The sequence below is a fragment of the Culex quinquefasciatus genome, chromosome 1 (genome assembly GCF_015732765.1).
Source record: "Culex quinquefasciatus strain JHB chromosome 1, VPISU_Cqui_1.0_pri_paternal, whole genome shotgun sequence".
Lineage (NCBI taxonomy): Eukaryota > Metazoa > Arthropoda > Insecta > Diptera > Culicidae > Culex > Culex quinquefasciatus.
In genome coordinates, this window is record NC_051861.1 from 123,611,897 (window position 1) to 123,626,775 (window position 14,879).

The window sequence follows — 14,879 nt, forward strand, 5'->3', positions numbered from 1 at the left end:
GTGCTGTGATTATGCAGAGATTTGGCATCCGGTTTAAGGATTTTGTCATAGATCGTGACTTTCAACCTACGTGCTTGATACCTGCGCGAAGTGCCACGTTCGAAAACACACGAATTTCCAGCATCGATCGCTGGTGGACAGGGTTCGGCGAAAATTTACAACACCTTAAGCTGGATTCATGTCAGATGTCGACACCTAAACTACTCAAAATGTTGCAGCACACGCCAAATCTGCGGTCTTTGTGGTACCGTTCCAACTATCCAGTGAATTGTGCTTCTATCGAGGGTGTTCGATTGGATAAGTTGGAGCAACTGACTGTGAACTGTTCTAATTATGAGATTTTGAGTATTTTTCGAGAAATATTCCCTCATGTTAAGCGTTTTAAGCTATTTCATGGTTACTGGAATTTAGAAACAGTTGCGGAATTTCTTGTGGCAAATAAAGATAATCTTCAGGAAATTTCGCTTGCTAGCTACTTTTCTCAAGTTTTACAACTCAAAAATTTGTCGTCTCTTGAGATTGGGAAAATTGATAATCCGGTAAGACTCTAATTTACTATTATTTAATTTTATTTCATATATTTCATTAATACTTTTTCAATTTACAGACCATCAACATAATTGGCGACGCTCTACCAGAGTTGAAGAACTTTGCATTCGAATATAACGGGTCAGGAGTGTGGACACCAACATTTTTAAACAAGATGATGAAGTTGGAGAAATTATCGATAACTTACAATACATGTCACGAAATAGATTTCAGTAAATTAGAAGCTCACAACCTAAAGCAGGTTGAGTTACGCGATCTCAATCTCGAGCACAGGAGTTTTCAACAGTTTGTTCGCAATTCTCGTCAGCTATCCCACGTTACGATAAAAAAAAGCAAAATTAAATCCTGGTCAATTTTCTTCGCAGCCATCGAGCAGATGGAATCACTTGAGCATCTTGAATTGGAATCAATGCATTATGATTACGGGGAGTCAGTTTCTGAATATTTTGATCAACTGAAATGTTTAAGGATGAGACGCATAGAAATGCCATGTACCTTACTTAGGACATTTTTGGAACTTTGCCCACGGTTAGAAAATTTGGAATTGATGAATGTTTATTCAAATAATATAAGTACAAATTATATTGATGATAGCATAATAGCAGTGATCTGTAAAAAGTTAAGGCTACTGAAAAAGCTAACAATTAAAGGTGAAATAATCTCACATGAAAAAATCGATTACATAACAAACCATTACCACGGAAACAGCCATGTTAAACTTGATGTTTCAAATGTTCGAATCTAAATAAAATAATATGAACAAATCGTTACAGTTGCAGTCTGCTTTTTATATCACAAAACCTGAAACGGACTGGGACAGCTAAACGTTTGTCTGTAGTAGTCAATGCCAAAAGACGACACTGCTATAACAGGATGCGACAGAGAGCAAGAGAGCAATTCTCACGCCTGAGTGTTGCTCTCTTGCTCACTGTCTTACCAAAAAAAAAACGGTGGACAAATTAAAGTTCATTTCGAGAGTTCACAGTTATCCAGATCGTCTTCAGAGGAGTCGTTGCGAATGGGAAGGGACACCATTTGGCTTGATTGAAATATAGGGTGGTTCACGATCAGGGTGATTTTTTTTCGTCTTCTAGAAAGTTGCTGGCCTTGCCGATCCAAGCAACTTTGTCGAAGACACCAAAATGTTATCTCGCAATCTACGCCAATCTATGTCCAAATTTAGAGAAAGGATCTGAGCAAGCCTTCAAATAAGTTATTTGAGCTTGGAAATTCAGAGTAAAGTTGAGAGAAAACATGTTCGAGAACATTTACACCTAAAGTTAACCCGGGCAGACAGTAATAACAAAATTCATGCCATTTCAATAACAAATACTGTTAAAATAAAAGAAAGTGTTATGGATTCTTCTTGAAAAATCCATTTTTGCATAAGAGTTTAATAACAGTTTATGTTATCATAACACAATTTGTTATTGGTCTGATATTGATTGAAAGCCAAAACAACTTTGGAATAACATTTTTTGTTATGGGAGAATGCCGCCAACTGTTATTGAGATGATCGGATTAGTTGTTAAAATAACAAAAAATAATAACAAAGATTTGTTCGAAGAATAACTAAAAATGTTATTAGTCTGTTATTACAATAACAATCCAATAACAAAAAAAAATTATAACGACGAATAACAAATCTTGTTATAAATAACATAAAATGTTATTGGCCTAGTATTTTCAATTATCAAAAGATATTATTCCCAAGTTATTTCCGTCTGCTCGGGAAAGAACGAGGGGATAGTCCTCACGAAAAGAAACGTGAGGAAATTGCTATTTTGCGAGAGTATAGTCCTCTCGCGTGTTCATTCGTTCATTGGAACAGTTCATCCTATTGAGTGGCTTATATGGACAAATGACCGCCACTTAGTCACTGAACCATGGTGGCCCATACGGCAAAGGCACGGTTCAATATGCCGAAGGTCTTGGGTTCGAGTCTCGGTACCGGTACTTTTTTTTTTGATACATGAACTTTTTTTGAAGATGAACCTATGAGTAAAGTACTCTCGGTAATTTCGGGATTTATCCTCTCCGTCCGCACACAGTACCATTTTACTACCGAATCGTGCTCTTTATCCTCTCGTATGTCGATGCCCAGTTCTGGGTGTAGAGCTCTTAAAAACAAACATTTCATTTTTTAGCAGGTCATTTTGGACTTAAGGGTCAAAAGTTACAGTCAAATTGTCAAAAAGATGCAATTTAAAAACTCAAATATCTCGAAAAAGGCAGCCCAAATATTGAGTGCCAAGTTGCAATCACCCGAACAGACGGTAATAACTAAATTCATGCCATTTCAATAACAAATACTGTTAACATAACAGAAAGTGTTATGGGATATTCTTGCAAATTCCATTTTTGTATAAGATTTCAATAACAGTTTATGTTATCAAAACAAAATTATATTTTTTATACTTTTCAACATTTTTTTTAATATAAGGAGCGGCCGTGGCTGACTGGTTACGGTGTTCGCTTTATAAGCGAATGGTTCTGGGTTCGATTCCCATCTGCTCCCAACGAGAAAGTTAAGAACACATAAATTTTGAAATGATGAATATGAACGAAAAATCGAAGTCGCTCGAGGCGGGGTTCGATCCTCCGTCCTTTGGATTGGTAAGCAAAAATGCTAACCACTAGGCCATGACGACTTGGTGAGCGTAGACTGGAATTAGGAATACTGTTACAGAGAGCGAGTTGTGGCGAAAGCCAGAACAACCTGGTATTTTTTTTTTGTTATGGAAGAATGCCTCCAACTGTTATTGGGATGATCGGATCAGCTGTTAAAATATTAACAAAGATTTGTTTGAAGAATAACTTAAAATGTTATTAGTCTGTTATTACAATAACAATCCAATAACAAAAAATCATAACGACGAATAACAAATCTTGTTATAAATAACATAAAATGTTATTAGTCTCTAGTATTTTCAAATATCAAAAAATGTTATTCCCGAGTTATTTCCGTCTGCTCGGGCAAACAAACGCTGAAAAATCCCAGGGGTATCAATCTCGAGATATCTTAGTTTGGAAATGTTTAATTTTTATCTGAAAAGTGTAGCGGACCACCCTAACGAAATTTCGAAATTGTCCAAATATATTTTTTTAATGTTTTAGGGGACATCAAATGCAAAATTTTCAGAAATTTCCAGGTTGTGCAAATAATCTTTGTTCTAGTTATGAATTTTTGAATCAAAAGTGATTTTTTCAAAACATCGAAATATTGGTCGCAAAAAATTATTAACTTCATTTTTCGATGTAAAATCAAATTTGCAATCAAAAAGTACTTTAGTGAATTTTTGATAAAGTGCACCGTTTTCAAGTTATAGCCATTTTTAGGTAACTTTTTTGAAAATGGCCGTGGTTTCTTTTTTTTAATTAGTGCACATGTTTGCCCTCTTTTGAAAAAAAAATATTTTTGAAAAGCTGAGAAAATTCTCTATATTTTGCTTTTATGAACTTTTTTGATACAACCCTTAGTTGCTGAGATATTGCCTGCAAAGGTTTAAAAACAGGAAAATTTATGTTTTCAAAGTCGTACCCAACCTACCAACCTACCATTACCAAAGCAAAATATAGAGAATTTTCTCAGCTATATTTTTCTGAAATGGGCAAACATGTACACTAATTTAAAAAATAATCTACTGTTTTCAAAAAAGTTACCTAAAAATGGCTTTAACTTAAAAACACGGTGCACTTCATCAAAGTTTCACTAAAATACTTTTTGATTGCAATTTCAATTTTACATAGACAAAACAAAGTTGAAATTTTTTTGCGAACGGTATTTCGATTTTTTGAAAAAATCAGTATTTTTTTTTTTTTTTTTGGGAGGGTGATCCAGCCGCACATCGTTGATGTCGAAACCTCTAAACTGGGCCCTCGTCTTGTCACGTCCGTCAGTAGTCTTGTCGTACATTACAACTAGAACCAGATCTGCCAATGAATTAGTACACTTCGACCAAATAAACACCGACGCTGTATGGATCTGATTCTAGAATAAATGCACAGTTGTGTGTTATTCATAAGTCCAAAATGTTCAATTATTCATATAAGTCCAAATTTTCATTTGCGGATAACTACCTAACTTGAATTGAATACAGGATTTAAAGCAACCTATCCGAAAGCTACTCTTATCTCAAATCCCCGACATTTTAATTAATAGCTATAAAACGTTTCTTGTAAAACCTGTCTGGCTTCTTTTAAAAAAACAAAAAAAAAAAAAAATGAATAACAGTTCATATTTTACAAGTCGTGAATTGAAATAGAGACGACCATTTGATCGTCAGAATTCCAGTAGATCCTCGATTCACAACAATGGTCGATACAATCATAATCCGACAACCGTTAGTTCGAACTTAGTACGATATCGTTTCACTATTGATTGATCGAGACTCTACGGAAATTTTGACAAATCATAATGGTTTTTATGCTACTTGAATGAAAATTACCGATTCTGATAGAATTACTAAATTCACTGTTACTAATTTTGTCCCTAAATAACTAAAGGCAAAGTATTAAAAGTTGATATTTATAGTTAAAATCCTAAATTCTACAAAAACTAAAATTAAAAAAAAACGCTTCCTAACCTGACACCCACATTAAGATAGGGAAAAATCACATATGTAGCGGTTCATTGTACAAATGTGATATTTCCACTACTAGAGAACCTCCTTGTCTCGATGACAGCTTACCGGCCATCGATGAAGCCCTGAGACTACGCCAAAGTGGGTTCTCGCAGCATGAAGTGGTGTCCATGCGTAAAAATGGAAGCTTCAGCAATATACTGAACACTTCGATTTTAATTCCACATCGAATCAAATCATACTCTTTGCCAAACAAGCATCAAACCTATGACACTCATTATGACAAAGCCCAGGGCGATTTTTTTTTGAAAAAATCAGTATTGATTCAAAAATTAGTAACTCGATTAAAGATTTTTTTTTGCACATTCTGGAAATTTCTGCAAAGTTGACATTTGATGTCCCCTAAAACATATCAGAAATTAAAAAAAAATAAAAAAGTGTTTTTTTTTTTGCAAATAACATTTTCCGGACAAAAAGTGAAATTAAAAATCACCAATTTTTTTACCGTGTATCATTTTTTTCAGTGCAGTCCTTATCCATACCTACAACTTTGCCGAAGACACCAAATCGATCAAAAAATTCCTTTTGAATTTTCATATATCATTTTTGTATGGACAGCTGCCAAATTTGTATGGAAAATTATATGGACAAACTAATGATGCAAAATGGCTTCTTTGGGCATACCGAAGGCACCAAAAAAGTTTGAGTCGGATTAAAAAAATACAAAAAAATCGAATGACCGAAATCTCACAGAATGCTCATCTTTTAAAGACCAATATCGACAGCCCGACGCAAGAGGTCGTCCTCACAGTCAGTCCAGATTATAATTGTGGCAGCACTTTCCCAGCACGATTCTAAGCAGTTTAAATTTATTTACACATCATTTGAAAGTAACAGATACAAGTGGACCTTCTTCTTCTTCTTCCTCCCAGCAGATCCAACCAACCTATTAACCAAACTCGGTGAGACGTCTTGGCTGTTGTGGTTTCGAACTGGGGACCTAAATCTACTTTCTTCATCGTCGTCGTCCGGTCCAGGCCAGTCCAGTCCAGGCCCATGGAAGGACATCTTCTTTTGTGGCTTTGCCGACCACTTGAGGCGCACTAATCAAGCCCAACTGTCGCTGCTCCGGAAATTCGATATTCAATTAAAGTAGGTTACAATTACATAAACACCCTTGCCCGGGTTGCCGACATTCGGGCGCAACCAATTGTCTCCGACGCTCGTTCAAACTGCAAATCGGGCACTTAATTTGCTACTTATAAGTGGAAAGATGTTTTTGAAGAAAAATGGCAGGGCGGTTCGTCTAAAACCGCTAAACGATGGTTTCGCGCGCTCGCGGGAATCTCTTTCATTGTAGTAAATTACCGACCATTAATTATTGGAGGAGTTTCTCGAGTCGGCATCCCCGCGGACGGGCCAAGAACAAAGATCGGACCAGCGCGCCCATAAGTGTCGTAAAAATGATTTAAGCTGCGATTTAAAAATATTAAAGCAGCATTAACACTTCATCCTAATGGCGGCGGCGTGCACGACACCTTTGTGCGGGGGCGCGTTGAGTAATTTATGGACGGTTCGGACGGCGCGCCGCGCCGTAATCGATTAGATCTTCGACAGGATTCAATTTTGTGCAGAAAAGAAAGAAAGGCTACAATATATCAGCAAATTTACGATTTCAGACCCAGAAGCCAGAAGTTCACACCTCTTCGGAGGTGTGGAGGAGTCGATATCAACCCAAACACCGCAAAAAAAAAAAAAAAAAAACATTTCAATGCCCACCGAAGCAATCGTAAAAAGACCACACAATTGACTCCGCCAAAAACCTCAAAACCCGAAAATTTATTATTTATTAGTTCGAGCTCGGCGCGCGTGCGTGTGTGGACGACACTCGGGGAGGCTACCGCAAAGTTGTTCTCTGAAAAAATACACTTGGCGAAATCAATTAAACCGCCGGCTACCACGTGGTGCAAGATTGTTGAGGGGTTGAATGCCGTCGGCGATCATGATGTCGTGTCAAATCCCTAAAAAAAAAGCTGATTTTTCCTTGACAGAAGACCAAAAATATTGTTAAAAATGGATTTTCTTAAATCTCAAAAATAAAAAAAAAATCTCAAAAAATTTAATATCTCTGTCTTATTTCCATTAACTATTTATTATTATTACAACTAAGGAAATAAGATATTTTTTTAGATTTCGGAGAAATATTAGTGAACTTTCAAAAATTTTATTGAAAAGGAAATGTCTCTTGCAAAGAATTGGTCCGAAAATGCAAAAAAAAAACACATTTTGAATGTTTCAAACATAAAAAAAACATGTTCCTTTGACATTTCTAGTCCAAAAATTGAACAAATGTTCCAATCTAAAAACTGTATTTTGAAAAACTTACTCTATCAGTTTTTGTAACGAGAAGAAGATTGAATGTGATTTTTCAAAGTAAAATTTAAAAAGAAAAGTTCTAATTTTTTGCACTTGACGAAGTTGTGAAAAGTTGAACTTTTCGCAATTCAAATGAGTTGTATAATGATATTTTCCGAATTATTATCTTGGGCAATTAAAAATTAGCATTTTTATTACCCCATGAGGACAGGAAAAGTAAATACATTCACTGGGTTTAACGTATTTTTGTAAACAATTTATATCGAAAGAAATTTAAAAAATATTTCAGGATATAACGTTTGTTGTATCATTAAAATACCTTTAAACTTATAAATTAACCCTCTAATGCCCAATGTCAAATAAAACAAGTCAAATCTCCAAATTTAGAATTATAAGAATTTTTCTTTCCAATGTTTTTTAACATCAAAAATTGGTTGAAAAATTGATTTTTGGCGAATTTTAAGATGAATCTTGGATGAAGCCCACATAGAGCCAGTGTAGGGTTGTAGAGGGTTAATTTTCCCTTACTCTAATATTACAAACTAAAAGAAATTGTAGTTAAACAGAAACGTCCAAAGGGTCATACTTAAGCAAAATCAGCTGAACCATCTGAAAAAAAATTCAAAGGCACACGCTGAGTTTTAGGGGTGAACAATTTGAAAAACTGCCCAAAATCAACACTTAAAAATACAAACTTTTTCGTAAAACTCAAATTCCTAATATTTATTTATCAAAATTTTTGATAGCGGACGATAACCCATTTTTCAAATCTTTCTAAAATTGACTGAATCTATCAGTTTGATTATTTTTTTTCCGAAAAAGGCTCTAATTTTCATAATTTGCATTATGGGTTTCAAACGAAGCGAATTTTTTTATGCCTTTTCACTCTTAGTAGAGTTTATTTTTGTAAAATACGAATATTTTCACAAAATATAATATTTTTTTTAAAATACTCAAATTTTCATATTTTTTTCAATCTGGGTTACAAACGATGAGAAATTTTGTTACTTTAATTGGAGTTTTTTTTGTATAATAATAAAAATTTCACAAAATACCGTATTTTTTCGAAAATACTAAAGTTTTCATAATTTGCATTCTGGGTTTCAAACGAAGCGAATTTTTGATGCTTTTTCACTCTTAGTATAGTTTATTTTTGTAAAATGCGAAAATTTTCACAAAATACCATATCTTTTCTAAAACACTCAAATTTTTATATTTTGCAATATGGGTTTTAAACGAAGCGAAATTTAGTTTGCCTTTTACTTTGATTGGAGTTTTTTTTTGAAACTACTGAAAATTTTTCACAAAATACCGTATTTTTTTTTCAAAAATGCTAAAATTTTCATAATTTGCATTATAGGTTTCAAACGAAGCGACTTTTGTTATGCTTTTTCACTCTTAGTAGAGTTTATTTTTGTAAAATACGAAAATTTTCACAAAATACCATATCTTTTCTAAAATACTCAATTTTTCATATTTTGCAATGTGGGTATCAAACGAAGCAAAATTTTGTAATCTTTTTCACTATAATTAAAGTTTTTTTGTAAACTACTAATTTTTTTTCACAAAATACCGTATTTTTTTTTCGAAAATGTTCAAATTTTCATAATTTGCATTATGGGTTTCAAACGAAGTGATTTTTTTTATGCTTTTTCACTCTTGGTAGAGTTTATATTTGTAAAATACGATTTTTTTACAAAATACCATATTTTTTTCTAAAATACTCAAATTATCACATTTTACAATATGGGTTTCAAACGAAGCGAAATTTTAGATGCTTTTTCACTTTAATAGAGTTTTTTTGTTAACTACTATAACTTTCACAAACTACCGGTTTTTTTTTTTCGAAAATACTCTAATTTTAATCATTTGCAATATGGGTATCAAACGATGCGAAATTCTGTACGCTTTTTTACTTTAATTAGAGTTTTTTTTGTAAGGGAAATTTTTTTTCACGAATTACCGTTTTTTATTCGAAAATACTCAATTTTTCATAAACGAAGCGAAATTTGGTGTGCTTTTTCATTTTTATTAGAGTTTTTTATTCAAGTTCTAAAATTTTCACAAAATTACGTATTTTTTTGAAAGTACCCAAATTTTCATAATTTGCAAAACGGGTATCAGACAATTCGAAAATTTGCATGCATTTTAACTGTTCTAAAGTTTTTTGAATGAATTATTTAAATATAAACAAAATAGCGTACTTCTTGTACTTAATTTTGAAAAAAATGTAAAAGTACCAACCAATTCAAAATTTTGCATGCATATTTACTGTTTCATCGTGATTGAATGAAATACTTAAAGTCTGCAGCCATTATTTTGGCCTTTCTGCACAATTTCTGTGAAAGAATCTTCCAAAATTTCACATCGTTTGATACCCATATTGCAAATTATGAAAAATTGTATTTAAAAAAAACATTATTTTGTAAAAAGGTAAGTATTTAAAAAAAAACTTTGAAACAGTGCAAATGTATCCAAAATTTCAAACCTTTTGATACCCATATTAAAAATTAAGAAAAATTGAGTATTTTAGAAAAAAAAAATCACAATTTTGTGTTTTTTAGTATTTGAGCCATTCTTTACAAAATCGGCCGATTTCAAATTTTTTTCCCAAAATTGGTATTTTTTTATTTTTGAGATTTTTTGATATGATTTACGAGACCAAAACCCGCTATTTTTGAGCTATAGAGAAGTATGGTCAAAAAAATTCTGAAAAATTTGATCTTTGAAAAAAATAATTAATTTTATACTGAGAAATCGGCATAAGAAAATGGAGGGTTGTTTGGGTGAGCCTTAGAAAACTTCAATTTTACTTTCAATCCAATCTTCTAGTATCTTAAACAATTTTAAAGCAAATTTTCTAAACTAAAAAAAAATCAGAAATGGTCACTCATGCATGGTTACCAATTTTAATAATCGAAAAACTGCAAATATTTCGCTATTTGTGTCTATATCTTGAAAACGAGGCACTTTAACAAAAAATCTGTAAAGTATTTTCGATTTCAATTTTTTTTAAACAAATGAAATTAAAAGAAATTATGTATAAATTTTCATTTTTTCCAGAAATCACAATTTAAAAAAAAATCATATCTCGGCGGCAAATTTTAGACCGGACGCATATGCTTTTGACGATAATTCTATCGATTAACAGACTTTAAAAGAAAATTAAATTTCTCATAAAATGACATCTCTCTCGATTTTTGATAGTTGAGTATACGGGCATCACAGTAAAACGGCAGCAATTTTGAAACTATTTTTGAAGAAAAATACGTTTACCTTACAATTTTACAAAAATGTCCCTCTGACACCAAATTTCTATCTCTTCACGGTTTCGAGATACAATTCACTGAAAAACGTGTCTTAGCAAAAATCCAGAAAAATTCAAGGGTCATTCCGCCCCACCGTCACGAAATATCGAGAAATGGTCTTGGATTGGCGATCAGGGACAAAAATTACCCCTTAGAGCAAAGTTTCACGAAAATCCAAGTACAAATCTGTCAAAGTTCTGTCGAACTGTCTTGGAACTGTCATTAGGGTTCATTCAAACATTACGTAACCTTCTACTGTCCATTCTAGTTTTGTCAATGATTAAAATAAGTAGATCTGCAAGTTCAGCATACCATTTCTTCGACCAGGCATTATTCTCCACAAACCTTCAAGTCATCAGTCAGCGCAAAGTTTTACAAGTGACTTTTCTCCTTTCTGAAGCACTCGCTCCTTTCAAGAACCCGCTCCATTTTTCAAACTCAACACAGCGAGCATCGTCCTGCCCGCCACCGCTCACAATTGATGACATTTTAATAAACCGTAACCCTGCGCCATCAGTCAGAACACCAGCCAGGTTAGCGGGTAATGTTTCAAAAGGTCGTAGCACAAATTTTGACCGAATTAAGGCATCAACATCGCGCGTACGTACGTTGTTTTCGAAGAAATTTCCAGGAAAAATCAGTTCAATTGTGAGGCATGGTTAATTTACCTTCCGAGAGCACAAGCATTCTCGCTTTAATATTATCATAATTATTTATCATCAACGCGCGCGTTGTGCATATCATCATTGTTCGGGGCGAGTGATGAGCTGCCGGGTGATTTTTCATCCAACCTTAAGAAATGCTTTGAACCCCTTTTTTGCGTCATTCTTCAGCAGAGATATTCTAGTATAGCTGCTTAAGGCGGCGAGGGGCACACGCCTTTTGTTGTGAATTTAAAGATATTAATGGCGCGTGTCAGAACTATTTGTTGTAACTAATCTCTTAATCAGATTGGTTCGCCGCTGAATCACGACTGATCTTTTTTTTATGGAGAGAGTGAGGGTCATTTGAAGCATGTAAGATGAGGTTAAGGATGGATTAGCTTGACTGAATCGGGAGGTTTTGAGTCAAATCTACTGTAGATGAATCTTGCAATGAAGTTGTATGAGGTCGAAATAAGATAAAAGGAAGAGCATGTCATAGACATGACCGAAATGACAAGAAATGATTTTGGAAACATTTAGGTCATGTCATTTTTGTATTTTTTGTCATTTTTGTCATTTTTGTGTTTATTGTTATTTTTGTCATTTTGGTCATTTTTGTCATATTGGTCATTTTGATCATTTTGATCATTTTGGTCACTTTGGTCATTTTGCTAATTTTGGTAATTTTGGTCATTTTGGTCATTTTGGTCACTTTGGTCATTTTGGTCATTTTGGATTTTGTTCATTTTGATCATTTTGGTCTTTTTGATCATTTTGGTCTTTTTGATCATTTTGGTCATCTTAATCATTTTGATCATTGTGGTCATATTTGTCATTTTGGACATTTTGGCCATTTTGGTCATTTTGGTCATTTAAGTCATTTTGATCATTTTGTTCATTTTGGTCATTTAGTTCCTTCAGGTCATTCAGGTCTTTCAGGTCATTTTGATCATTTTGTTGATTTTGGACATTTTGGTCATTTTGGTCAATTAGGTCCTTCAGGTCATTTTGGTAACTTTAGTAATTGTGGTAATTTTGGTCATTTTGTTTATTTTGGTAATTTTGTTAATTTTGGTCATTTTGGTCATTTTTTATTTTTGTAATTGTTATTTTTTTTAGATTTTTGGTAATTTTGAATTTAAAATTTGAGATTTTAAAGCCCGTTGTAAAATCTGGAAGATGATTTGATATTAAATAAAATACATAAAATTCCAAGATAATTAACAGCTTGATTCTGTCATCTGCCACGAACCCATCAACTGTCCGATCGAAATTTACACCCACGCCACGTCCATTCCAGGCAAAAGTCATTCCACCAACCGTCAGCAACAGATTACTCATTATCATTTCAACGAAATTGACACCGAAATTCCCGCGCCCCCATCACCACATGCCACTTCATTTCGTCCCAATACACAAAACAAACGCTTAAATTGGTCATCAAATCGCTCGCAGGACAGTAATCGCTGCTCAGCTCTAGTTTGAGTTTGTTAATAAAGTGATTACATCAATATCTACCGTTCGGACTTCATTATCCACACAACCCTTTTCCGTCAACCCTCCCGGAACCGCAGCATAGTCCCTCCAGAATTTTCCCCCTCGAGGGCACACGACTCGACACGACGACAACACCCTCCCAGACACAATGTATTGCAAGCTATGAAAACCATAATCTTGTTGTGGGTGCAGTTCCGGGGACGACAAGAGGCCATTAAACGGGCTTTAAATTTACCGTGAACGGTCAGTCCTCAGGAAGAGTTTTGGGGTTCGATGTGAGGAAGATGGAGTTAATCAAAGGTTTTTTTGAGTTCCACACAAAAAAAAAGAAGGGAAAAAAACTGGTGGAGTTTATGATGTTTTCTGGTAGATTGACGAAAAAATTGCCACCGTTTCGAGTTAACCCTCAATCGACAAAAAATTGAGGTTTGTTCTTAAAAAAAAATGTCAATGAAAAACCAGAATCTAATGTCGTAGCATTTCAAGAGTTCTGGTTTAAGACTTAGTGGAATCGATGCGTTTTTTACATAAAGCTTTTATTTTTGGTAAGATATCGATCAAATTTCCATTTTTCAACCATGAAGTAATTGGTCAAGGGTTAATCCCACTTTTTTCCAACCATTCATCCATTCATTCATCTGACAATCATTCCCCTGAGGATGACCAACCACACGGAATGACCCCTACCGCTACTACCCGCGAAATATGTCCGCCGTCGGGATGATCTCCGCCGGCTGCTGTTGGTGACATCCCGCCGGTTGGCCGTCGGACAAGGTAATCATTACTCGCTCTCATACCTGTCTCGCCCTGAACCGTCGTCGTCCCACAGTTGGCGATGCAATTTCGGTGTCACTCAAATGGTTGAAATTGGACCGGGTATTTCGTGGAGGGGAAATAGATCTGCTGCATCAGGAGGTCGAATCGATTTTGGAGTTTAATTGGGGTCCCGGTTGGTTTAAAGTTAATTTTAGAGTATGCATGGAAATTTAAGATCAATAAATGTTATACAAAGTCATCAAACAAACCAACATTTTAAAATAAAGCAATTTAGTTAGGAATTTACGCAATGCCACAAAATGACCAAATATTTTGTGGTTAATGCAATTACTAAGGGTTACAGCATTATGCGCCTTTATTCATTGGCGTTGTGATTTTCTTATAGTGATTAATAAAAAAAATGCACACTTGCTTTTTGCACATATAAAATTATAAAAATTAAAATTATCCAGCAAATTTGGCAGTTGAATCTAAGTGTTATGTTTCAAAATTTAAAGCTATTTTCGACCTGGTCACGATTTTAATAAGCAATTTTGAAGAGTATCATAACTTTTTTAAGCAAATCACATCGTTGTCTTCGCGATTTTTCTCAAGTGAATAAAATTATTTGTTTAAATTTTTAAAAATATTTGTCGAGCTTTGTGTGCCACTTCAATGTCTGTTTATTATAAATTTTATTTAGCAGCACTCCTGGTAATTTAATAAAAATAAAATTTATGAAAAATTAAAAAGCTTGTCTGTAACATAACCATCTGTGCCGATTTTTATACTACTTTTAAATTTACTTTATGGAAATAAATCAAGCTTTACTTTTCAAACGGTTTAAATTAACTTTACGTTTCCCAAAGCTTTTTTTCCAAAGTAACCAAAATTGGAATGGTTTGCTAAAAACTATATTTTTGTTTTAGCATAAAGCAGAAATTAAAAAAAATCATTTTTTAGTAACTTTTAGATGATAAAAAAGAAAAACATTATTTAAATTAAAAAAAAAATCCATCAAGCTATCTCCATGATCTTCAGGGGTCATCCATAAACCACTTGAACAATAAACCAGACACAAAAATCTGATTGTATGGTAAACATCTTTCGATAAAGGATTTTCTGATTTGGTGTCTTTGACAAATTTTAGGTTATTATTAGGGACC

General features: G+C 33.8%; 1 protein-coding gene across 1 annotated transcript in view; it reads right to left on the reverse strand.

Moving 5' to 3' along the window:
* LOC6038302 (protein lozenge) overlaps positions 1-14,879 on the reverse strand; it is a 68,669-nt gene that overhangs the window by 34,402 nt on the left and 19,388 nt on the right. The gene's annotated exons all lie outside the window — the stretch shown is intronic.